The sequence below is a fragment of the Chlorocebus sabaeus genome, chromosome 2 (genome assembly GCF_047675955.1).
Source record: "Chlorocebus sabaeus isolate Y175 chromosome 2, mChlSab1.0.hap1, whole genome shotgun sequence".
Taxonomy (NCBI): Eukaryota; Metazoa; Chordata; class Mammalia; order Primates; family Cercopithecidae; genus Chlorocebus; species Chlorocebus sabaeus.
In genome coordinates this window covers 47,194,891-47,222,157 of record NC_132905.1, presented here as the reverse complement: position 1 = coordinate 47,222,157, position 27,267 = coordinate 47,194,891, and positions in this window count along the sequence as shown.

Genomic DNA, 27,267 nt, shown 5'->3' with positions numbered 1-27,267 from the left:
GCAATTTTAAAACTGAATCATAGACGATTTCACGAAGTTACATTCGGGAGCACATTCAGGCCTGTGGGGAAATAGGAAATATCTTCAGCTAAAAACTGGTGAGAATCTTTCTGAGAAACTGCTTTGGGATTTGTGCATTCCACTCAGGGAAATGTACCTCTTTTCTCATAAGGCAGTGTTTGAATACTGTTACTGTAAAACTGAAAAAGTGATATTTTGAAGTGCATAAAACACTATGGCGAAAAGTGAAATACCCTTAAAAAACACTCAGAAAGAAGCATTCCAAGACACTGCCCTCTAACGTATGCATTCATTTCAGAGAGTTAAAGCTTACACTATGTTGCCCAGTTTGGATACTCTATCTTTGAGGAATCTGTGAAGGGATATTAAGTGGTGCCCGGAGGCCTGTGCTGAGAAAGGAAATATCTTTCAATGAAAACTGGAGAGAAGCTTTTGGAGTAACTGCTTTGTGATGTGTGTATTCATCTCCTAGAGTAAAATCATTCTTTGGATTGAGCAGTTTGAAATCACTGTTTCTGTGGAACCTGAGAAAGGACATTTCAGAATGCTCTTAAGAATATGCTGAAAAAAAAAAATACCATCCGATAAAAATCAAAAGGAAACTTTCTGTGAAACTACTCCAGGTCATGAGAAGTCCACTCACACAGTTAAGCATCTGTTTTCTTTGTGCAGTATTCTAACATGGTTTTGTTTACTCTGTGAAGTGACATTCGGGAGCACTTTGAGGCTTACGGTGAAAAAGAAAATATCTTCAGATAGATACTGGGGAGAAGATTTCCGAGGAGCTGCTTTGTGACATGTGCTTTCCACTCACAGAGTTATACTTTTCTTCTCATAGAGGATTGTGTAATCCCGTGTGGATAAAAAGCTACCAGGGGACATTCGGGAGTATATGGACAGCTACGGTGAAAAAGGAAATATCCTCAGACAAACACTGGAAAGAAGCTTTCTGTAAAACTGCTTTGTGATAGAGATGTCTATTCATCTGACATAGATAAAACTTTCTTTCTGGTACAATGTTTTCAACCTGTGTCATGGACAGATTCACGAAGGGACATTTGGGAGCACATTCAGGCCTATGGTGAAAACGGAGATATCTTCAGATAAAAACTGGAGAGAAGCATTCTGAAAAACTGCTTTGTGATGTGTGCATTGCACTCAGGGAGTTATACCTCTTCTCTCATAAGGCAGTGTTTGAAAACTGTGCTTATAAACTGAAAAAGTGATATTTTGCAGCACATTGAAGACCATGGTGAAAAGTTAAATATCCTGAAATGAAAACCAGAAAGAAGCGTTCCAAGAAACTGCTCTCTGACGTGTGCATTCATTTAAGAGGGTTAAATCTTACATTACGTTGCCCAGTTTGGAAACTCTGTCTCTGAGGAATCTGTGAAGGGATGTTTAGAGGCGCCTAGAGTTTTGTGGTGAGAAAGGAAACGTCTTCCAATGAAAACTGGAGAGAAGTTTTCAGAGCAACTGCTTTGTGATGTGTGTATTCATCTCATAGAGTTAAATAATTCTTTGGATTGAGTAGTTTGAAATCACTGTTTCTGTGGAATATGAGAAAGGACATTTGGGAACGCTCTTAAGAATATGCTGAAAAAGAAATACCCTCCGATAAAAACCAGAAGGAAACTTTCTGTGAAACTGTACCAGGTCATGTGAAGTCCACTCACACAGTTAAGCTTCTGTTTCATTGAGTAGTATTCCAACACTGTTTTAGGTGAGTCAGCTAAGGGATACTTGGGAGCGCTTTAAGACTTATGGAGAAAATGGAAATATATTCAGACAGATAATGGAGAGAAGATTTCTGAGGAACTGCTTTGTGATGTGTGCATTCCACTCACAGAGTTATACTTTTCTTCTCATAGAAGATTGGGAAATCCCGTTTGGAGAAAAAGCTACAAGGGGACACTCGGGAGTATATGGAAGGCTATGGTGAAAAAGGAAATATCTTCAGACAAATACTGGAAAGACGCTTTCTGTGAAACTGGTTTGTGATAGATATGACTATTCATCTCACATAGATAAAATTTTCTGTTACGCTGTTTTGAAACTGCATCATACACGGATTTGCGAAGGGACATTCGGAAGCACATTCAAGCCTGTGGGGAAATAGGTAATATCTTCAGATACAAAACTGGAGAGAAGTTTCGGAGAAACTCCTTTTTGATGTGTGCATTCCACTTAGGGAATTATACCTCTTTTCTCATAAGGCAGTGTTTGAACACTGTTCCTGTAAACCAGAAAAAGTGATATTTTGCAGCGTACTGAAGACTATGGCGAAAAGTGAAATATCCTGAAATAAATCCCAGAAAGAAGCATTCCAAGAAACTGTTCTCTGACATGTGCATTCATTTTAGAGAGTTAAAGCCTACTCTACATTTCCTAGTTTGGAAACTCTGTCATTGAGGATTCTGCAAAGGGATATTAAGTGTTGACCAGAGGGCTGTGGCAAGCAAGGAAATGTCTTCAGTTGAAAACTGGAGAGAAGCATTCTGAGCAACTACTTTGTGATGTGTGTATTCATGTCATAGAGTTAAATCATTCTTTGGATTGAGCAGTTTAAAATCACTCTTTCTGTGGAACCTGAGAAAGGACATTTGGAAATGCTCTTAAGAATACGCTAAAAAAAGTAATACCCTCCGATAAAAACCAGAAGGAAGCTTTCTGTGAAACTGCTCTGTGTCATGTGAATTCCACTCACAGTGTTAAGCTTCCGTTTTTATTGAGCAGTATTCTAACACTGTTTTAGTTCAGTCAGCAAAGGGAAACTCGGGAATGCTTTGAGGCTTATGGTGAAAACGAAAATATCTTCAGATAGAAACTGGAGAGAAGATTTCCGTGGAGCTGCTTTGTGACGTGATCATTCCACACACAGAGTTATACTTTCATCTCATAGAGGACTGGGAAATCCCTTTTGGAGAAAAAGCTACCAAGGGACATTCGGAAGTTTATGGACGTTATGGTGAAAAAGGAAATATCCTCAGAAAAAAACTGGAAAGAATATTTCTGTGACACTGCTTTGTGATAGATATGTTTATTCATCTCACATAGATAAAACTTTCCTTATATTATGCAGTTTGGAAACTCCATTATGGACAGATCTGCGAAGGGACTTTCAAGAGCACATTCAGGACTGTGGGGAAAAAGGAAATATCTTCGGATGAAAACTGAAGATAAGCTTTCTGAGAAACTGCTTTGTGATGTGTGCATTCCACTGAGGGAGTTATACCTCTTTTCTCATAAGGCAGTGTTTGAATTCTGTTCCTGTAAAATGGAAAAAGTGATATTTCAGAGCACATGGAAGACTATTTCAAAAAGTGAAATATCCTGAAATAAAACACAGAAAGAAGCGTTCCGAGAAACTGCTCTCTGATATGTGTATTCATTTATTTGAATTAAAGCTTACTCTACATTGCCCAGTTTGGAAACTCTGTCTTTGAGTAATGTGTGAAGGGATATTAAGTGGCGCCCGGAGGCTTGTGGTGAGCAAGGAAATGTCTTCTGATGAAAACTGGAAAGAATCTTTCTGAGCAACTGCTTTGTGATGTTTGTATTCATCCCATAGAGTTACACCATTCTTGGATTGAGCAGTTTGAAGTCACTGTTTTTGTGGAATCTGAGGAAGGACATTTGGGAATGCTCCTTAGAATATGGAGAAAGATATATCCTCAGGTAAAACACAGATGGAAGCTCTCTGTGAAACTGCTCTGTATCATCTTAATTCCTCTCATTCAGTTAAGCCTCTCTTTTCATGGAGTAGTTTTCTAACCCTGTTTATGCTCAGCATGTGAAGGGATATTCGGGAGCACTTTCAGGCTTACGGTGAAAATGGAAATATGTTCAGACCGAAAGTGGAGAGAAGCTATCTGAGGAACTGCTTTGTGACGTGTGCATTCCACTCACAGTGTTATACCTCCCATATTCGGGAGCATGTTGATGTCTATGGTGAAAAGGGAAATAGCCTCAGACAAAAACTGGAAAGAAGCTTTCTATGAAACTACTCTGTGGTATATGTATTCATCTCACATCGATAAAGCTTTCTCTACATTACGCAGCTAGGAAACTCCATCATGGATGGATCCGTGAAGGGATATTCAGGATCACATTCGGGCCTATGGTGAAAAAGGAAATATTGTCAGATAAAACCTGGAAAGAAGCTTTCTGAGAAACTGCATGGTGATGTGTGCATTCCACTCAGGGAGTTATACCTTTCTTTTCATAAGACACTGTTCGACCACAGTTCCTGTGAAACTAAAAAAGTGATATTCTGAGCACATTGAAGACTATGGCAAAAAGTGAAATGTCGTCCAATAAAACCCAGAAAGAAGCATTCTACGAAACTACTCTCTGACATGTCCATTCACTTCAAAGAGTTAAAGCTTCCTCTACATTTCTCAGTTTTGAAATCTGTCTTTGAGGATTCTGTGAAGGGATATTAAGTGGCAACTGGAGGCTTGTGGCAAACAAGGAAATGTCTGCCATTGAAAATTGGAGAGAAGTTTTCTGAGCAACTCTTTTGTGATGTTTGTATTCATATCATAGAATTAAATCATTCTTTGGATTGAGTAGTTGGAAATCACTGTTTCTCTGGAATCTGAGACAGGACATTTGGGAACACTCTTTAGAATATCCTGAAAAAGAAATAACCTCAGATAGAAACCAGAAAGAAGCCTGCTGTGAAACTGCTCAGTGTTGTGTGAATTCCACTTGCACAGTTAAGCTTCTCTTTCCATTGAGCAGTTTTCTAACACTGTTTTTGTTTAGTCTGTGAAGGGATATTCCAGAGTGCTTTGAGACTTTTGGTGAAAAAGGAAATATCTTCAGATAGAAACTGAAGAGAAGATTTTCGTGGAGCTGCTTTGTGACGTGTGCATTCCACTCACAGAACTATACCTTTCTTCTCATAGAGGAGTGGGAATCCCTTGTGGAGATAAAACTACCAGGGGACATTCGGGAGTGGGAGTATATGGATGACTATGGTGAAAAAGAAAATATATTCAGACAAAAACTCTAAAGAAGCTTTCTGTGAAACTACTTTCTGATAGATATGTTTATTCATCTTACATAGATAAAACTTTCCTTATATTACACAGCTTGGAAACTTCGTCATGGACATATCTGCAAAGGGACATTCGGGAGCACATTCAGACCTACGGTGAAAGAGGAGATATCTTCAGATAAAAACTGGATAGAAGCTTTCTGAGAAACTACTTTGTGATGTGTGCATTCCACTCAGGGATTTATACCTATTTTCTTATAAGGCAGTGTTTGACAACTGTTCCTGTAAAATCAAAAATGTAATATTTCGGAGCTTATGGAAGACTATGGCAAAAAGTGAAATATCCTGAAAAAAAACCCAGAAAGAAGTGTTCCAAGAAACTGCTCTCTCACATGCACATTCATTTCAGAGAGTTAAAGCTTACTCTACATTTTCCAGTTTCTAATGTCTGCCTTTGAGGATGCTGCGAAGGGATACTAAGTGGCAACTGGATGCCTGTGGCAAGCAAGGGAATGTCTTCCGTTTAAAACTAGAGAGAAGATTTCTGAGCAACTGCTTTGTGATGTGTGTATTCATCTCATAGAGTTAAATCACTCTTTGGATTGAGCAGTTTGAAATCACTGTTTCTGTGGATCCTGAGAGGGGACATTTGGGAACACTCTTAGGAATATGCTGAAAAATAAATACCCTTCGATAAAAACCAGAATGAAGCTTTCTGTAAAACTGCTCTGTGTCAAGTGAATTCCACTCACACAGTTAAGCTTCAAGTTTCATTGAGCAGTAGTCTAACACTGTTTTAGTTTAGTCAGGTAAGGGATACTCGGGAGTGCTTTGAGACTTATGGTGAAAACGGATATATCTTCAGATAGAAACTGGAGAGAAGATTTCCGAGGAGCTGCTTTGTGACGTGTGCATTCCACTCACAGAGTTATACTTTTCTTCTCTTAGAGGACTGGGGAATCCCTTTTGGATAAAAAGCTACCAGGGGACATTCGGGGGTAAATGGATGGCTATGGTGAAAAAGGAAATATCCTCAGACAAAATTTGGAAAGAAGTTTTCTGTGAAACTGCTTTGGGTTAGACATGTTTATTCACCTCACATAGATAAAACTTTCCTTCTATTATGCAGTTTTGAAAGGCCGTCATGGACGGATTCATGAAGGGACATTCGGGAGCACATTCAGGTCTATGGTGAAATAGGAAATATCTTCAGAGAAAAAATTGGGGAGAAACGTTCTGAGAAACTGCTTTGTGATGTGTGCTTTCCACTCAGGGAGTTATACCTTTTTACTCATAAGGCAGTGTTTGAACACTGTTCCTGTAAAACTGAAAAAGTGATATTTTGCAGCACATTGAGGATTATGGCAAAAAGTGAAATATCCTCAAAGAAAACCCAGAGAGAAGCATTCCAAGAAACAGTTCTCTGATATGTGCATTCGTTTCACAGTGTTAAAGTTTACTCTACATTGATCACTTTGGAAAATCTGTCTTTGAGGAATCTGTGAGGGGATATTAAGTGATGCCTGGAGGCCTGTGATGAGCAAGGAAATCTCTGCCATTGAAAACTGTACAGAAGCTTCAGAGCGACTACCTGTGATGTGTGTTTTCATCTCATGGAGTTAAATCATTCTTTGGATTGGGCAATTTGAAATAACTCTTTCTGTGTAACCTGAGAAAGGACATTTGGAAATGCTCTTAAGAATATGCTGAAAAAGAAATACCCTCCGATAAAAACCAGAAGGAATCTTTCTGTGAAACTGCTCTGTGTCATGTGAATTCCACTTGCACAGTTAAGCTTCTGTTTTCATTGAGCAGTATTCTAACACTGTTTTAGTTTAGTCAGTTAAGGGATACTCGAGAGTGCTCTCAGGCTTATGATGAAAATGGAAATTTATTCAGATAGAAACTAGAGAGAGGATTTCTGAGGAGCTGCTTTGTGACGTGTGCATTCCACACACAGAGTTGTACTTTTCTTCTCATAGAGGATTGGGGAATCCCTTTTGGAGAAAAAGCTACCAAGGGACATTCAGGAGTATATGGATGGCTACGGTGAAAAAGGAAATATCCTCAGAAAAAAAATGGAAAGAAAATTTCTGTCAAACTGCTTTGTGATAAATACATTTATTTATCTCATATAGACAAAACTTTCCTTATATTACACAGTTTGGAAACTCCGTCATGGACGGATCCGCGAAGGGACTTTCAGGAGCACATTCACGCCACTGGTGAAAAGGAAATATCTTAGGATGAAAACTGGACAGAAGCTTTCTGAGAAAATGCTTTGTGTTTCTCAGGGAGTTATACCTCTTTTCTCATAAGGCAGGGTTTGAATACTGTTCCTGTAAAACCCAAAAAGTGATATTTCAGAGAGCAGTGAAGACTATGGTGAAAAGTGAAATATCCTCAAATAAAACCCAGAAAGAAGCGTTCCAAGAAACTGTTCTCTGATATGTGCATTCATTTCACAGAGTTAAAGCTTACTCTATGTTGCCCAGTTCAGAAACTCTGTCTTTGAGGAATCTGTGAAGGGATATTAAGAGGCACCCTTTGGCCTGTGGTGAGTAAGGAAATGTCTTCCGATGAAAACTGGAGAGAAGCTTTCTGAGCAACTGCCTTGTGACGTGTGTATTCCTCTCATAGAGTTAAACCATTCTTTGGATTGAGCAATTTGAAATCACTGTTTTTGTGGAATCTGAGGAAGGATATTGGGGAACTCTCCTTAGAAAATGGAGAAAGAAATATCCTCAGGTAAAATCCAGAAGAAATCTTTCTGTGAAACTGCTCTGTGTCATCTTAATTCCTCTCGCTCAGTTAAGCCTCTCTTTTCATGGAGTAGTTTTCTAACCCTGTTTATGCTTAGCATGTGAAGGGATATTTGGGGGCACTTTGAGGCTTATGGTGCAAAAGGAAATATCTTCAGACCGAAACTGGAGAGAAGTTTTCTGAGGAACTGCTTTGTGACGTGTGCATTCCACTCACACTGTTATACTTCTCTTCTAATACAGCATCGGGGAAACCCTTTTGGAGAACAAGGTACCAAGTGATATTCGGGAGCATGTTGATGTCTATATTGAAAAGTTAAATAGCCTCAGACAAAAAAGGGAAAGAAGCTTTATATGAAACTGCTCTGTGATACGTGTATTCATCTCACATAGATAAAGTTTTCTTTACATTACGCAGCTTGGAAACTCTGTCATGGATGGATGCACAAAGAGAAATTTGGGAGCACATTCAGGACTATGGTGAAAAAGGAAATATCTTAAGATCAAAACTGGAAAGCATTTTCTGTGAATCTGATTTTGCTATGCTTAGTCATCTCACATAGATAAAGCTTTCTTTACATTATGCAGGTTGGAAACTCCATCATGGATGGATCCACGAAGGGATATTTGGGATCACATGCGGGCCTATGGTGAAAAAGGAAATATCATCAGATAAAAACTGGATAGAAGGTTTCTGAGAAACTGCTTTGTGACGTGTGCATTCCACTCAGGTAGTTATACCTTTCTTCCCATAAGGCACTGTTTGAACACTGTTCCTGTAAAACTAAAAAGGTGATATTTGGAGCACTTTGAAGACTATGGTGAAAAGTGAAATTTTGTCCAATAAAACCCGGAAAGAAGCATTCCAACAGATGGCTGACATATCCATTCATTTCACAGAGTTAAAGCTTACTCTACATTTCCCAGTTTAGAAAATTTGTCTTTGAGGATTCTGGGAAGGGATATTAAGTGGCAGCTGGAGGCCTGTGGTGAGCAAGGAAAAGTCTTCCATTGAAAATTGGACAGAAGCTTTCTGAGCAACTTTTTTGTGATGTTTGCATTCATCTCATAGAGTGAAATCATTCTTTGGATTGAGCAGTTTGAAATCACTGTTTCTCTGGAATCTGAAAAAGGACATTTGGGAATGTTCTTTAGAATATCCTGAAAAAGAAATAACCTCAGATAGAAACCAGAAGGAAGCTTTCTATGAAACTGCTCTATGTCACATGAATTCCGCTGGCACAATTAAGCTTCTCTTTTCATTGAGCAGTATTCTAACACTGTTTTTATTTAGTCTGTGAAGGAATAGTCGAGAACGCTCTGAGGCTCACGGTGAAAAAGGAAATATCTTCAGATAGAAATTGGAGAGAAGCTTTCCGCAGAGCTGCTTTGTGACGTGTGCATGCCACTCACAGAATTATACCTTTCTTCTCTTAGAGGATTGGGGAATACCTTCTGGAGAAAAAGCTACCAAGAGACATTCGGGAGTATAGGGATGGCTATAGTGAAAAAGGAAAATATTCTCAGACACAAACTGGAAAGTAGATGTCTGTGAAACTGCTTTGTGATAGATATGTTTATTCATCTCACAGAGATAAAACTTTCCTTATATTATGCAGTTTGGAAACTCCGTTATGGACGGATCCATGAGGTGACATTCGGGAGTACATTCAGGCCTATGGTGAAAAAGGAGATATCCTCAGATGAAAATTAGACAGAAGCTTTCTGAGCAACTGCTTTGTGATGTATGTATTCATCTCATAGAGTTAAATCATTCTTTGGATTAAGCAGGTTGAAATCACTCTCTCTGTGGAACCTGAAAAAGGACATTTGGTAACGCTCTTAAGAAAATGCTGAAAAAGTAATACCCTCCAATAAAAACCAGAAGGAAGCTTTCTATGAAACCGTTCTGTGTTACGTGAATTCCACTCACACAGTTAGGCTTTTGTTTTCATTGATCAGTATTCTAATACTGTTTTCGTTTAGTCAGCTATGGGATACTCGGGAGCAGTTTGAGGCTTATGGTGAAAATGGAAATATCATCAGATAGAAACTGGAGAGAAGATTTCTGTGGAGCTGCTTTGTGACGTGTGCATTGCATTCACAGAGTTATACTTTTCTTCTCATAAAGGATTGGGGAATCCCTTTTGGAGAAAAAGCTACCAGGGAACATTCGGGAGTAAATGGATGGCTATGGTGAAAAAGGAAATATCCTCAGGCAAAAACTGGAAAGAAGATTTCTGTGAAACTGCTTTGTGATAGATATGTTTATTCATCTCACATAGGTAAAGCTTTCTTTACATTACGCAGCTTGGAAACTCCATCATGGATGGATCCATGAAGGGATATTCAGATCACATTCCGGCCTATGATGAAAAAGGAAACATCGTTAAATAAAACTGGAGAGAAGCATTCTGTGAAACTGCTTGGTGATGTGTGCATTCCACTCAGGGAGTTATACCTTTCTTCTCATAAGGCGGTGTTTGAACACTTTTCCTGTAAAACTAAAAAAGTGATATTCAGAGCACATTGAAGACTATGGCGAAAGGTGAAATGTCATAAAATAAAACACAGAAAGAAGCATTCCAAGAAACTGCTCTCTAACATGTTCATTCGTCTCACAGAGTTAAAGCTTACTCTGCATTTCCCAGTTTGGAAAGTCTGTCTTTGAGGATTCCACGAAGGGATATGAAGTGGGAACCGGAGGCCTGTGGTGAGCAAGGAAATCTCTTCCATTGAAAATTGGAGAGAAGGGAACAAGATGGCCGTATAGGAACAGCTCCAGTCTCCAGCTCCCAGCACCAGCGACACAGAAGACAGGTGATTTCTGCATTATCAACTGATGTACTGGGTTCATATCACTGGGGAGTGCTGGACAATCGGTGCTGGTCAGCTTTTGCAGCCTGACCAGCGACAGCTGAAGCAGGGCGAGGCATCGCCTCACCTGGGAAACGCAAGGGGGAAGGGAATCCCTTTTCCTAGTCAGGGGAACTGAGACACACAACACCTGGAAAATTGGGTAACTCCCACTACAATACTGCGCTTTAAGCAAACGGGCACACCAGGAGATTATATCCCACACCTGGCCTGGAGGGTCCAACGCCCACAGTGCCTTCCTTGTTGATAGCACAGCAGTCTGTGATGTAGCCACAAGGCAGCAGCGAGGCTGGGGGAGGGGTGCCCACCATTGCTGAGGTTTAAGTAGGTAAACAAAGCCCTGGGAAGATTGAACTGGGTGGAGCTCACAGCAGCTCAAGGAGGCTTACCAGTCTCTCTAGACTCCACCTCTGGGGACAGGGCACAGCTAAACAACAACAACCACAACAACAACAAAAGCAGCAGAAACCTCTGCAGATGCAAGCAACTCTGTCTGACAGCTTTGAAGAGAGCGGTGGATCCCCAACACGGAGGTTGAGAAGTGAGAACAGACAAACTGCCTGCTCAAGTGGGTCCCTGACCCCAGAGTAGCCTAACTGGGAGACATCCTCCACTAGGGGCAGACCGACACCCCACACCTCACAAGGTAGAGTACACCCCAAGAGGAAGATTCCAAAGCAAGAATCAGACAGGTACACTCACTGTTCAGCAGTATTCTGTCTTCTGCAGCCTCTGCTGCTGACACCCAGGCAAACAGGGTCTGGAGTGGACCTCAAGAAATCTCCAACAGACCTATAGCTGATGGTTCTGACTGTTAGAAGGAAAACTAACAAACAGGAAGGTCACCCACACCAAAATCCCATCAGTACGTCACCATCATCAAAGACCAGAGGCAGATAAAACCACTAAGATGGGGAAAAAGCAGGGCAGAAAAGCTGGAAATTCAAAAAATAAGGGTGCATCTCCCCCTCCAAAGGAACACAGCTCATCGCCAGCAACGGATCAAAGCTGGACGGAGAATGACTTTGATGAGATGAAAGAAAAAGTCTTCAGTCCATCAAACTTCTCAGAGCTAAAGGAGGAATTATGTACCCAGTGCAAAGAAACTAAAAATCTTGAAAAAAGAGTGGAAGAATTGATAACCAGAATAATTAATGCAGAGAAGGCCATAAACGAAGGGACAGAGATGAAAACCATGACACGAGAAATATGTGACAAATGCACAAGCTTCAGTAACCAACTCAATCAACTGGAAGAAAGAGTATTAGCAATTGAGGATGAAATGAATGAAATGAAACAAGAAGAGAAATCTAAATAAAAAAGAAGGAAAAGAAATGAACAAAGCCTACAAGGAGTATGGGATTACATAAAAAGACAAAATCTATGTCTGATTGGGGTGCCGAAAGTGAATGGGAAAATGGAACCAAGTTGGAAAACACTCTTCAGGATATCATACAGGAGAACTTCCCCAACCTAGTAGGGCAGGCCAACATTCAAATTCAGGAAATACAGAAAACGCCACAAAGATACTCCTCGAGAAGAGCAACTCCAAGACACCTAATTGCCAGATTCACCAAAGTTGAAATGAAGGAAAAAATCTTAAGGGCAGCCAGAGAGAAAGGTCGGGTTACCCACAAAGGGAAGCCCATCAGACTAACAGCAGATCTCTCTGCAGAAACTCTACAAGCCAGAAGAGAGTGGGGGCCAATATTCAACATTCTTAAAGAAACGAATTTTAAACTCAGAATTTCATATCCAGCCAAACTAAGTTTCATAAGTGAAGGAGAAATAAAATCCTTTACAGATAAGCAAATGCTTAGAGATTTTGTCACCACCAGGCCTGCTTTACAAGAGACCCTGAAGGAAGCACTATACATGGAAAGGAATAACCGGTACCAGCCATTGTAAAAATATACCAAAATGTAAAGACCATCAATACCAGGAAGAAACTGCATCAACTAACGAGCAAAATAACCACCTAATATCATAATGGCAGGATCAAGTTCACACATAACAATATTAACCTTAAATGTAAATGGACTAAATGCTCCAATTAAGGCACAGACTGGCAAACTGGCTAAAGAGCCAAGACCCATCAGTCTGCTGTATTCAGGAGAGCCATCTCACATGCAGAGACATACATAGGCTCAAAATAAAGGGATGGAGGAAGATCTACCAAGCAAATGCAGAACAGAAAAAAAGCAGACTAGTTGCAATACTACTCTCTGATAAAACAGACTTTAAACCATCAAAGATCAAAAGAGACAAAGAAGGTCATTACATAATTGTAAAGGGATCAATTCAACAGGAAGAGCTAACTATCCTAAATATAAATGCACCCAATACAGGAGCACCCAGATTCATAAAGCAAGTCCTTAGAGAATTACAAAGAGACTTACAGAGAGACTTAGGCTCCCACACAATAATAATGGGAGACTTCAACACTCTACTGTCAACATTAGACAGATCAACGAGACAGAAAGTTAACAAGGATATCCAGGAATTGAACTCATCTCTGCAGCAAGCAGACCTAATAGACATCTACAGTACTCTCCACCCCAAATCAACAGAATATACATTCTTCTCAGCACCACATCACACTTATTCCAAAATTGACCACATAATTGGAAGTAAAGCACTCCTCAGCAAATGTACAAGAACAGAAATTATAACAAACTGTCTCTCAGACCACAGTGCAATCAAACGAGAACTCAGGACTAAGAAACTAAATCAAAACCGCTCAACTACATGGAAACTGAATAACCTGCTCCTGAATGACTACTGGGTACACAACGAAATGAAGGCAGAAATAAAGATGTTCTTTGAAAACAATGAGAACAAAGATACAACATACCAGAATCTCTGGGACACATTTAAAGCAGTGTGTAGAGGGAAATTTATAGCACTAAATGCCCACAAGAGAAAGCTGGAAAGATCTAAAATGACACTCTAACACCACAATTAAAAGAACTAGAGAAGCAAGAGCAAACACATTCAAAAGCTAGCAGAAGGCAAGAAATAACTAAGATCAGAGCAGAACTGAAGGAGATAGACAAAATCCCTTCAAAACATCAATGAATCCAGGAGTTGGTTTTTTGAAAAGATCAACATAATTATAATTGATAGACTGCTAGCAAGACTAATAAAGAAGAAAAGAGAGAAGAATCAAATAGACACAACAAAAAATGATAACGGGGATATCACCACTGACCCCACAGAAATACAAACTACCATCAGAGAATACTATAAACACCTCTAGGCAAATAAACTAGAAAACCTAGAAGAAATGGATAATTTCCTGGACACTTACACTCTTCCAAGACTAAACCAGGAAAAAGCTGAATCCCTGAATAGACCAATAGCAGGCTCTGAAATTGAGGCAATAATTAATAGCCTACCAACCAAAAAAAGTCCAGGACCAGATGGATTCACAGCTGAATTCTACCAGAGGTACAAGGAGGAGCTGGTACCATTCCGTCTGAAACTATTCCAATCAATAGAAAAAGAGGGAATCCTCCCTAACTCATTTTATGAGGCCAACATCATCCTGATACCAAAGCCTGGCAGAGACACAACAAAAAAAAGAGAATTTTAGACCAATATCCCTGATGAACATCGATGCAAAAATCCTCAATAAAATACTGGCAAACCGGATTCAGCAGCACATCAAAAAAGCTTATCCACCATGATCAAGTGGGCTTCATCCCTGGGATGCAAGGCAGGTTCAACATACCCAAATCAATAAATGTAATCCAGCATATAAACAGAACCAAAGACAAAAACCACATGATTATCTCAACAGATGCAGAAAAGGCCTTTGACAAAATTCAACAGCCCTTCATGCTAAAAACTCTCAAAAAATTCAATATTGATGGAATATATCTCAAAATCATAAGAGCTATTTATGACAGACTCACAGCCAATATCCTACTGAATGGGCAAAAACTGGAAAAAATTCCCTTTGAAAACTGGCACAAGACAGGGATGCCCTCTCTCACTCCTATTCAACATAATGTTGGAAGTTCTGGCTAGAGCAATCAGGCAAGAGAAAGAAATAAAGGGTATTCAGTTAGGAAAAGAAGAAGTAAAATTGTCTCTGTTTACAGATGACATGATTGTATATTTAGAAAACCCCATTGTCTCAGCCCAAAATCTCCTTAAGCTGATAAGAAACTACAGCAAAGTCTCAGGATACAAAATTAATGTGCAAAAATCCCAAGCATTCTTATACACCAGTAACAGACAAACAGAGAGCCAAATCATGAATGAACTTCCATTCACAATTGCTTCAAAGAGAATAAAATACCTAGGAATCCAAGTTACAAGGGATGGAAAGGACCTCTTCAAGGAGAACTACAAACCAATGCTCAGTGAAATAAAAGAGGGCATAAACAAATGGAAGAACATACCATGCTCATGGATAGGAAGAATCAATATCGTGAAAATGGCCATACTGCCCAAGGTAATTTATAGATTCAATGCCATCCCCATCAAGCTACCAATGACTTTCTTTACAGAATTGGAAAAAAACTGCTTTAAAGTTCATATGGAACCAAAAAAGAGCCCACATCTCCAAGACAATCCTAAGTCAAAAGAACAAAACTGGAGGCATCACGCTACCTGAGTTCAAACTATACCCAAGTCTACGGTAACCAAAACAGCATGGTTACTGGTACCAAAACAGAGATATAGACCAATGGAACAGAACAGAGTCCTCAGAAATAATACCACACATATACAGCCATCTGATCTTTGATAAACCTGATAAAAACAAGAAATGGGGAAAGGATTCCCTATTTAATAAATGGTGCCGGGAAAATTGGCTAGCCATAAGTAGAAAGCTGAAACTGGATCCTTTCCTTACTCCTTATATGAAAATTAATTCAAGGTGGATTAGAGACTTAAATGTTAGACCTAATACCATAAAAACCCTAGAAGAAAACCTGGATAATACCATTCAAGACATAGGCATGGGCAAGGTCTTCATGTATAAAACACCAAAAGCAACGGCAACAAAAGCCAAAATTGACAAATGGGATCTAATTAAACTAAAGAGCTTCTGCACAGCAAAAGAAACTACCATCAGAGTGAACAGGAATCCTATAGAATGGGAAAAAATTTTTGCAATCACCTCATCAGACAAAGGGCTAATATCCAGAACCTACAAAGAACTCAAACACATTTACAAGAAAAAAACAAACAACCCCATCGAAAAGTGTACAAAGGATATGAACAGACATTTCTCGAAAGAGGACATTCATACAGCCAACAGACACATGAAAAAATGCTCATCATCACTGGCCATCAGAGAAATGCAAATCAAAACCACAATGAGATACCATCTCACACCAGTTAGAATGGCGATCATTAAAAAGTCAGGAAACAACAGGTGCTGGAGAGGATGTGGAGAAATAGGAACACTTTTACACTGTTGGTGGGATTGTAAACTAGTTCAACCATTATGGAAAACAGTATGGCGATTCCTCAAGGATCTAGAACGAGATGTACCATATGACCCAGCCATCCCATTACTGGGTATATACCCAAAGGATTATAAATGCTATAAAGACACATGCACACGTATGTTTATTGTGGCACTATTCACAATAGCAAAGACTTGGAATCAACCCAAATGTCCATCAGTGACAGACTGGATTAAGAAAATGTGGCATATATACACCATGGAATACTATGCAGCCATAAAAAAGGATGCGTTTGTGTCCTTTGTAGGGACATGGACGCAGCTGGAAACCATCATTCTCAGCAAACTATCACAAGAACAGAAAACCAAACACCGCATGTTCTCACTCATAGGTGGGAACTGAACAATGACATCACTTGGACTCGGGAAGGGGAACATCACGCACTGGGGCCTATCACGGGGATGGGGGAGGGGGGAGGGATTGCATTGGGAGTTATACCTGATGTAAATGACGAGTTGATGCGTGCTGACGAGTTGGTGGGTGCAGCACACCAACATGGCACAAGTATACATATATAACAAACCTGCACGTTATGCACTTGTACCCAAGAACTTAAAGTATACAAAATAATAATAATAATAATAATAATAATAATAATTTTGGCTGTTGCAAATAAATATTTTCTATGAAAAAACAAAGAAAAAAAAAGAAACTGCAGTCTGATCAGGTCACCCCTTTGTTGAATCATGTCAATAACTTTCTTTTATTTCAAAATAAAGAAAATATTTCTTAAAAAAAAATTGGAGAAAAGCTTTCTGAGCAACTCTTTTGTGATGTTTGTATTCATCCCATAGAGATAAATCATATTTTGAATGGGGCAGTCTGAATCACTGTTTCTGTGGAATCTGAGAGAGGTCATTTGGGAATACTCTTTAGAATACCCTGAAAAGGAAATAACTGCAGATAGAAACCAGAAGGAAGCTTTCTGTGAAACTGCTCTGTGTCACTTGAATTCCGCTCACACAGTTATGTTTCTCTTTTCATTGAGCAGTATTCTAACACTGTTTTTGTTTAGCCTGCAAAGGGAAATTCGGGAGCGCTTTGAGGCTTATGGTGAAAAACGAAATATCTTCAGATAGAAAATGGACAGAAGCTTTCTGAGGAGCTGCTTTGTATTATATGTGTTCCACTCACAGAGTTATGCTTTTCTTCACTTAGAGGATTGGGGAATCTTTTTTGGACAAAAAGCTACCAAACAACATTCGGGAGTATATGGATGGCTATGGTTAAATTGGAAATATCCTCAGACAAAAACTGGAAAGAAGCTTTCTGTGAAACTGCTTCGTGATAGAAATGTTTATTCATCTCACATAGGTAAACATTCTTTATATTACGAAGTTTCAAAACTCTATCATGCACAGATCCGTGACAGGACATTCAGGAGCACATTCAGGCCTATGGTGAGAAAGAAAATCTCTTCAGATAAAAACTGAAGAGAAACGTTCTGAGAAACTGCTTTGTGATGTGTGCATTCCACTCAGGGTGTCATACTTCTTTTCTCATAAGGCAGTGATTGAACATTATTCCTGTAAAACCGAAAAGGTGATATTTTGGTTCGCCTTGAAGACTATGGCGAAAAGTGATATATCCTCAAATAAAACCCAGAAAGAAGCGTTCCAAGAAACTGCTCTCTGATATGTGCATTCATTTCACAGAGTTAAAGCTTACTCTACATTGTCCAGTGTGGAAACTCTGTCTTTGAGGAATCTGCGAAGGGATAAAAAATGGCACCCAGAAGCGTGTGGTGAGCAAGGAAATGTCTTCCGATGAAAACTGGAGAGAAGTTTTCTGAACAACTGCTTTGTGATATGTGTATTCATCTCATAGAGTTAAACCATTCTTTGGATTGGGCAGTTTGAAATCACTGCTTCTGTGAAATCTGAGGAAGGACGTTTGGGAACACTCTTTAGAATATGGAGACAGAAATATCCTCCAATAAAAACCAGAAGGAAGCTTTCTATGAAACTACTATGCCTCGTGTTAATTACTCTAGCTCAGTTAAACTTCTTTTTTCACTGAGCAGTTTTCTAACACTGTTTAGGTTTAGCATGCAAAGGGATATTCGGGAGTGCTGTGAGGCTTACGGTGAAAAAGGAAAAATGCTCAGATAGAAACTGGAAAGAAGCTTTCGGTGAATCTGGTTTTTGCTATGTTTATTCATCTCACATAGATAAACCTTTCTTTACATTATGCAGCTGGAAACTCTATCATGGATGGATCTGCGAAGGGACATTTGGGAGCACATTCAGGAATATGGTGAAAATGGAAATATCTTCACATAAAAACTGGAAAGAAGCATTCTGAGAAACTGCTTTGTGATGTGTACATTGCACTCAGGGAGTTATACCTCTTTTCTCATAAGGCAGTGTTTGAACACGATTTCTGTAAAACTGAAAAAGTGATATTTCGGAGTGCATTGAAGACTTTGGTGAAAATTGAACTATCCTCAAATAAAATCCAGAAAGAAGCATTTCAAGAAGCTGCTCTCTGATATATGCATTCATTTCACAGAGCTAAATCTTACTGTATGTTGCCCAGTTTGGAAACTCTGTTTTTAAGGAATCTGCGAAGTTATATTGAGTGTCGCCTGGAGGCCTGTGGTGAGCAAGGAAATGTCTTCCGTTGAAAATTGGAGAGAAGATTTCTGAGCAATTGCTTTGTGATGTGTGTATTCATCTCATAGAGATAAATCATTCTTTGTATTAAACAGTTTGAAATTATTATTTCTTTGGAAGCTGGGAAAGTCCATTTGGGAATGGTCTTTAGCATATGATGAAAAAGAAATACCCTCAGATAAAAACCAGAAGGAAACTTTCTGTGAAACTCCTCTGTGTCGTGTGAATTCCACTTACACAGATCAGCTTCTCTTTTCATTGAGCCGTATTCTAACACTGTTTTTGTTTAGTCTGCGAAGGGATATTCATTAGCTCTTTGAGGCTTTTGGTGAAAATGAAAATATCTTCAGACAGAAACTGTAGAGAAGCTTTCCGAGGAGTTGCTTTGTGACGTGTGCATTCCACTCACAGACTTATACTTTTCTTCGCTCAGAGGATTGGTGAACCTCTTTTGGAGAAAAAGCCACCAAGGTACATGTGGGAGCATATGGATGGCTATGGTGAAAAAGGAAATATCCTCAGACAAAAACTGGAAAGAAAGTTTCTGTGAGACTGCTTTGTGATAGCTATGTTTATTCATCTCACATTGATAAAACGTTCTTTATATTTTGCAGTTTGGAAACTCTGTCATGGACGGATCAGCGAAGGGACATTCGGGAGCACTTTCATGCCTATGGTGAAAAAGGGCATACCTTCAGATAAAAAATTGAGAGAAGCTTTCTTAGAAATTGCTGTGTGATGTGTGCATTCCATTCCGGAAGTTACACTTCTTTTCTCATAAAGCAGTGTTTGAATACTGTTCCTGTAAATCCAAAAAAGTTATATTTTGGAGTGCATTGACAACTATGGGGAAAAGTGATCTGTCCTCAAATAAAACCCAGAAAGAAGCATTCCAAGAAACTGGTTTCTGATATGTGCATTCACTTCACAGAGTTAAATCTTACTCTTCATTGCCCAGTTTGGAAACTCTGTCTTTGAGGAAACTGTGAAGGGATATTAAGTGGCAACTGAGGCCTGTGGTGAGCAAGGAATTGCCTTCTGATGAAACCGGGAAAGAAGTTTTCTGAGCAACTGCTTTGTGATGTGTGTACTCATCTCATAGAGACAAACCATTCTTTGGATAGAGCAGTTTGAAGTCACTGCTTCTGTGGAATCTGAGGAAGGACATTGGGAACGCTCTTTAGAATATAGAGAAAGAAATATTCTCAGATAAAAACCAGAAGGAAGCTTTATGTGAAAATGCTATGTGTCTTGTGAATTTCTCTCACTCATTTAAGCTTCTCTTTTCATTCAGCAGTTTTCAAACACGGGTTATTTTTAGCATGCAAAGGGATATTCGGGAGTGGTTTGAGGCTTATGGAGAAAAAGGAAATATGTTCAGCTAGAAACTGGAGAGAAGCTTTCTGAGGAACTGCTTTGTGACGTGTGCATTCCACTCACTGTATTATAACTTTCTTCTCATATGGCATTGGGAAACCCTTTTGGACAAAAAGGTACCCAGGGATATTTGGGAGCATATTGACGAATATGGTTAAAAGGGAAATAGCCTCAGAGAAAAACTGAAAAGAAGCTTCCTGTGAAACTGCTCTGTGCTATGTGTAGTCACCTCACATAGATAAAGCTTTCTTTACCTTACGCAGTTTGCCATCTCTCTCAAGGATGGATCCACGAAGCGACATTTGGGAGAACATTCAGGATTATGGTGAAAAAGGAAATATCTTCAGATAAAAACTGGAAAGAAGCTTTCTGTGAATCTTCTTTTTGCTATGTTTATTCACTCACTTAGTAAAGCTTTCTTTACATTACACAGCTGGGAAACTCTCTCATGGATGGAACCATGAAGGGACATTTCAGAGCACATTCAGTCCTATGGTGAAAAAGGAAATATCTTCAGATAAAAACCAGAGAGAAGTTTTCTGAGAAACTGCTTCCTTGTGATGTGTGCATTCCACTCAGGGAGTTGTACCTCTTTCCTCATAAGGCAGTGTTTGAACACTGTTCCTGAAAAACCGAAAAAGTGATATTTTGGAGATCATTGAAGACTATGGCGAAAAGTGAAATATCCTCAAATAAAACCCAGAAAGAAGTGTTCCAAGAAGCTGCTCTCTGATATGTGCACTCATTTCACAGAGTTAAAGCTTACTCTACATTGTCGAGCTTGGAAATTCTGTCTTGAGGAAGCTGCGAAGGGATATTTAGTGGCCCTCGAGGCTTGTAGTGAGCAAGGAATTGTCTCCCGAAGAAAACGGGAAAGAAGCTTTCTGAGCAACTGCTTTGTGACGTTTGTATTCATCTCATAGAGTTAAATCGTCCTTTGGATGAAGCAGTTTGAAATCACTGTTTCTGTGGAATCTGAGGAAGGACATTTTGGAATGCTTTTTAGAATATGAAGAAGGAAATATCCTCAGATAAAAACCAGATTGAGGATTTCTGTGAAACTGCTATGTGTCGTGTGAATTCCTCTTGCTGAGTTAAGCTTCTCTATTCATTGAGCATTTTTCTAATACTGTTTATGTTTAGTGTGCGAAAAGATATTCGGGAGTATTTTGTAGCATATGATGAAAAAGGAAATATGTTCAGATAGAAACTGGAGAGAGGCTTTCCGAGGAACTGTTTTGTGACGTGTGTATTTCACTCACAGCATTATAGCTCTCTTCTCACAAAGGATTGGGGAATCTCTATTGGAGAAAAAGCTACCAAGGGACAATCGGGAGTACATGGACAGCTATGATGTAAAAGCAAATATCCTCAGAACAAAGCAGGAGGGAAGATTTCTGTGAATGTGCTTTTTGCTATTTTTATTCATCTCACATACATAAAGCTTTCTTTATGTTACGCACCTTGGAAACTCTGTCATGGACGGATCCACGAAGGGACATTTGGGAGTACATTCTGGCCTATGTTGAAAAAGGAAATATCTTCAGATAAACACTGCAAAGAAACTTTCTGTGAATCCACCTTTTGCAATGTTTAATCACCTCACATAGGTAAAGCTTTCTTTACATTGCACTGCTTGGAAACTCCATCATGGACGGGTCCACAAAGGAATATTCGAGATCACATTCATGTCCATTGTGTAAAAGGAAAAATCATCTGACAAAAACTGGAAAGAAGCTTTCTGAGAAACCACTTTGTGATGTGTGCATTCCACTCAGGGTGTTATACTTCTTTTCTTGTAAGGCAGTGTTTGAACACTGTTCCTGCAAACTCATAAGGTGTTATTTTGGAACTCAGTGAAGACTATGGCGAAAAGTGAAATATCCTCAAATAAAACCTAGAAAGATGCATTCCAGGAAACTGCTATCTGATATGTGTATTCATTTCACAGAGTTAAAGCTTACCCTACATTTCCCAGTTTGGAAACTCTGTCTTTGAGGAATCTACAAAGGGATATTAAGTGTCACCCTGAGGCCTGTGGTGAGCAAGGAAATATCTTCTGATGAAAACTGGAGAGAAGCTTTCTGAGCAACTGCTTTGTGATGTGTGTATTCATCTCATAAAGTTAAACCACTCTTTGGATTGAACAGTGTGAAACCACTGTTTCTGTGGAATCATAGGAAGGACATTTGGGAGTGCTCCTCAGAATATGGAGAAAGAAATATCTTCAGATAAAAACCAGAAGGAAGCTTTCCGTGAAACTACTCTGTATCATCTTAATTCCTCTCATTCAGTTAAGCCTCTCTCTTCATTGAGCAGTTTTCTAACCCTGTTTATGTTTAACGTGTAAAAGGACATTCAAGAGTGCTTTGAGGCTTACGGTGAAGAAGGAAATATGTTCAGATAGAAACTGGAGAGAAGCTTTCTGAGGAACTACTCTGTGACGTGTGCATTCCACTCACAGTGTTTTACCTCTCTTCTCATACAGCATCAGGGAAACGCTTTTAGAGAAATAGGTACCAAGTTATATTCAGGAGCATGTTGATGCCTATGGTGAAAAGGGAAATAGCCTCAGACAAAAACTGGAAAGAAGCTTTCTATGAAACTGCTCTCTGATATGTGTATTCATCTCACATCGATAAAGCTTTCTTTACATTACACAGCTTGGAAACACTGTCATGGACGGATCCACAAAGGGACATTTGGGAGGACATCCAGGACTATGGTGAAACAGGAATTACCTTCAGATAAAAACTGGAAAGAAGCTTTCTGTGAATCTGCTTTTTGCTATGTTTATGCAAATCACATAGATAAAGCTTTCTTTACATTACACAGCTTGGAAACTCTGGCTGGATCCACAAAGGTACATTCGGGAACACATTCAGGAATATGGTGAAAAAAGAAATATCTTCAGATAAAAACTGGAAAGAAGCTTTCTGTGAATCTGCTTTCTGCTATGTTTATTCATCTCAGAGAGATAAGGCTTTCTTTCCATTTCACAGCTTGGAAACTCTGTCATGGATGGATCCACAAAGGGATATTCGGGACCACATTCGGGGCAATGTTGAAAAAGGAAATGTCGTCAGATAAAAACTGTAGAGAAGCTTTCTGAGAAACTGCTTGGTGATGTATGCATTCCACTCAGGGAGTTATACCTTTCTTCTCATTAAGCACTGTTTGAACACTCTTCCTGTAACACTAAAAAGTGATATTCGGAGCACTTTGAATCCTAGGGCAAAAAGTGAAATGTCGTCAAATAAAACCTGGAAAGAAGCATCAAAGAAACTGCTCTCGACATGTCCGTTAATTATAGAGAGTTAAAGCTTACTCTACATTTCCCAGTTGGGAAAGTCTGTCTTTGAGGATTCTGTGAAGGGATATTAAGTGACCACCAGAGGCCTGTGGTGAGCAAGGAAATGCCTTCAGTTGAAAATTGGAGAGAAGCTTTCTGAGCAACACTTTTGTGATGTTTGTATTTATCTCATGGAGTTAAATCATTCTTTGGATTGAGCAGTTAGAAATCACTGTTTCTGTGGAAAATGAGAATGGACATTTGGGAACGCTGTTTAGAATATTCTGAAAAAGAAATAACCTCAGAAAGAAACCAGAAGGAAACTTCCTGTGAAACTGTTCTGTGTTGCCTGAATTCTGCTTGCACAATTAAGCTCTGTGTTGCATGAAAACTGCTCTGTATCGCATGAATTCCGTTTGCACAGTTAAGCTTCTCTTTTCATTCAGCAGTATTCTAACACTGTTTTTGTTTAGTCTGTGATGAATATTCGGCAGCTCTTTGAAGTTTACAGTGAAAAAGGAAATATCTTCAGATTGAAACTGGAGAGAAGCTTTCTGAGGAACTGCTTTGTGATGTGTGCATTCCACTCACAGAATTAAACCTGTCTTCTCACAGATGGTTGGAGAATCCTTTCGGAGAAAAAGCTACTGGAGGACATTTGGGAGTATAAGGACGGCTACGGTGAAAAAGGAAATATCCTCAGACAAAAACTGGAAAGAAGATTTCTGTGAAACTGCTTTGTGATAGATATGTTTATTCATCTCACATAGATAAAACTTTCCTTATATTACACAGTTTGGAAACTCCATCATGGAGGGATTCGCGAAGGGACTTTCGGGAGCACATTCAGGCCTACCGTGAAAAAGGGGATATCTTCAGATAAAAACTGGATAGAAGCTTTCTGAGAAACTGCTTTGTGATGTGTGCATTCCACTCAGGGAGTTATATTTCTTTTCTCATAAGGCAGAGTTTGAACTCTGTTCCTGTAAAACCATAAAACTAATATTTCATAGCACATGGAAGACGATGACAAAATAAAACCCAGAAAGAAGCATTCAAAGAAACTTCACTCTGACGTGTGCATTCATTTCAGAGAGTTAAAGCTTACTCTACATTTCCAGTTTGGAATGTCTGTCTTTGAGGATTCTGCAAAGGGATATTAAGTGGTGACTGGGGGTTGTGGTGAGCAAGGAAATATCTTCAGTTGAAAACTGGAGAGAAGCTTTCTGAGCAACTGCTTTGTGATGTGTGTATTCATCTCATAGAGTTAAATGATTCTTTGGATTGAGCAGTTTGAAACCACTCTTTCTGTGGAACCTGGGAAAGGACATTTGTGATCGCTCTTAAGAATATGTTGAAAAAGTAATACCCTCCGAGAAAAACCAGAAGGAAGCTTTCTGTGAAATTGTTCTGTGTCATGTGAATTCCACTCACACAGTTAAGCTTCGGTTTTCATTGAGCAGTATTTTAACACTGTTTTAGTTTAGTCAGCTTAGGGATACTCGGGAGCCTTTTGAGGCTTATGGTGAAAACGAAAGTGTCTTCAGATAGAAATTGGAAAGAAGATTTCTGGGGATCTGCTTTGTGACACGTGCATTCCACTCACAGAGTTATACTTTTGTTCTCATAGAGGACTGGGGAATCCCTTTTGATGAACAAGCTACCAAGGGACATTCAGGTGTATATGGATGGCTATGGCGAAAAAGGAAATATCCTTAGACAAAAACGGGAAAGAAGCTCTCTGTGAAACTGCTTTGTGATAGATATGTTTATTCATCTCACATATATAAAACTTTCTTTCTATTATGCATCTTTGAAATGCCATCATGGGCGGATTCATGAAGGGGCATTCGGGAACACATTCAGGACTATGGTGAAAAACGAAATATCTTCAGATAAAAACTGGAAAGAAGTTTTCTGTGAATCTGCTTTTTGCTATGTTTATTCATCTCACATAGATAAAGCTTTCTTTACATTACACAGCTTGGAAACTCCTTGGTGATGTGTGCATTCTACTCAGGGATTTATACCTTTCTTCTCATAAGGCACTGTTTGAACACTCTTCCTGTAAAACTAAAAAAGTGATATTCAGAGCACATTGAAGTCTATGGCGAAAAGTGAAATGTCATGCAATAAAACCTGGAAAGAGGCATTCCAAGAAACTGCTCTCTGACATGTGTATTCATTTCAGAGGATTAAAAGTTACTCTACATTTCCAATTTGGAAAGTCTGTCTTTGAGGATTCTGTGAAGGGATATTAAGTGGCGACTGGAGACTTGTGGTGAGCAAGGAAATGTCTTCCATTGAAAACTGGAGAGAAAGTTTGTGAGCAACTGATTTGGGATGTATGTATTCATCTCATAAAGTTAAATCATTCTTTGGATTGAGCAGTTTGAAATCACTCTTTCTGTGGAACCTGAGAAAGGACATTTGGGAATGCTCTTAAGAATGTGCTGAAAAAGAAATATCCTCCAATAAAAACCAGAAGGAAGCTTTCTATGAAACTGCTCTGGGTCTTGTGAATTCCACTTGCACAGTTAAGCTTCTCTATTCATTTAGCAGTTTTAACACTGTTTAATTTAGTCTGCGAAGGGATATTCGGGAGCACTTTGAGGCTTACAGTGAAAAAGGAAATATCCTCAGATAGAAATTGGAGAGAAGTTTTCTGAGGAGCTGCTTTGTGATGTGTGTATTCCACTGACAGAATTATACCTTTCTTCTCATAGAGGATTGGGGAATCTCTTTTGGAGAAAAAACTACCGAGGGACATTCGGGAGTATATGGACTGCAATGGTGAAAAAGGAAATATCCTCAGAAAAAAACTGGAAAGAAGATTTCTGTGAAACTGCTTTGTGATAGATATGTTTATTCATCTCTCATAGATAAAACTTTCCTTATATTATGCAGTTTGGAAATTCGTCATGGACAGATCCACGAAAGGACATTCGGGAGCACATTCAGGACTATGGTGAAAAAGAAAATATCTTTATATAAAATCTGGAAAGAAGCTTTCTCTGAATCTGCTTTTCACTATGTTTATTCATCTCACATCGATAAAGCTTTCTTTACATTACGTAGCTTGGAAACTCTGTCATGGATGGATCCACAAAGGTACATTCGGGAGCACATTCAGGACTATGGTGAAAAAGGAAATATCTTCAGATAAAAACTGGAAAGAAGCTTTCTGTGAATCTTCTTTTTGCTATGTGTATTCATCTCACACAGATGAAATTTTCTTGACCTTACGTAGCTTGGAAACGCCATCATGGATGGATCCGCAATGGGATATTTGAGATCACATTCAGGACTATGGTGAAAAAGGAAATATCTTCAGATAAAAACTGGAGAGAATCTCTCTGAGAAACTGCTTTGTGATGTGTGCATTCATCTCCTAGACTTAAATGATTCTTTGGATTGAGCAGTTTGAAATCACTGTTTCTGTGAAACCTGAGAAAGGACGTTTGGGAACGCTCTTTAGAATATGATGAACAAGAAATACCATCAAATAAAAACCAGAAGGAAGCCTTCTGTGAGACTGCACTGTGTCATGTGAATTCCACTCGCAGAGTTAAGCTTCTCCATTCACTGAGCAGTATTCTAGCACTGTTTTTGTTTAGTCTGTGATGGGATATTTGGGAGCACTTTGAGGCTTATGGTGAAACCAGAAATATCTTCAGATAGAAACTGGAGAGACACTTTCTGAGGAGCTATTTGTGACGTGGGCATTTCACTCACCGAGTTACACATTTCTTCTCACAGAGGGTCTGGTAATCCCTTTTGGAGAAAAAGCTACCAAGGGACATTCAGGAGTACATGGACGGTCATGGTAAAAAAG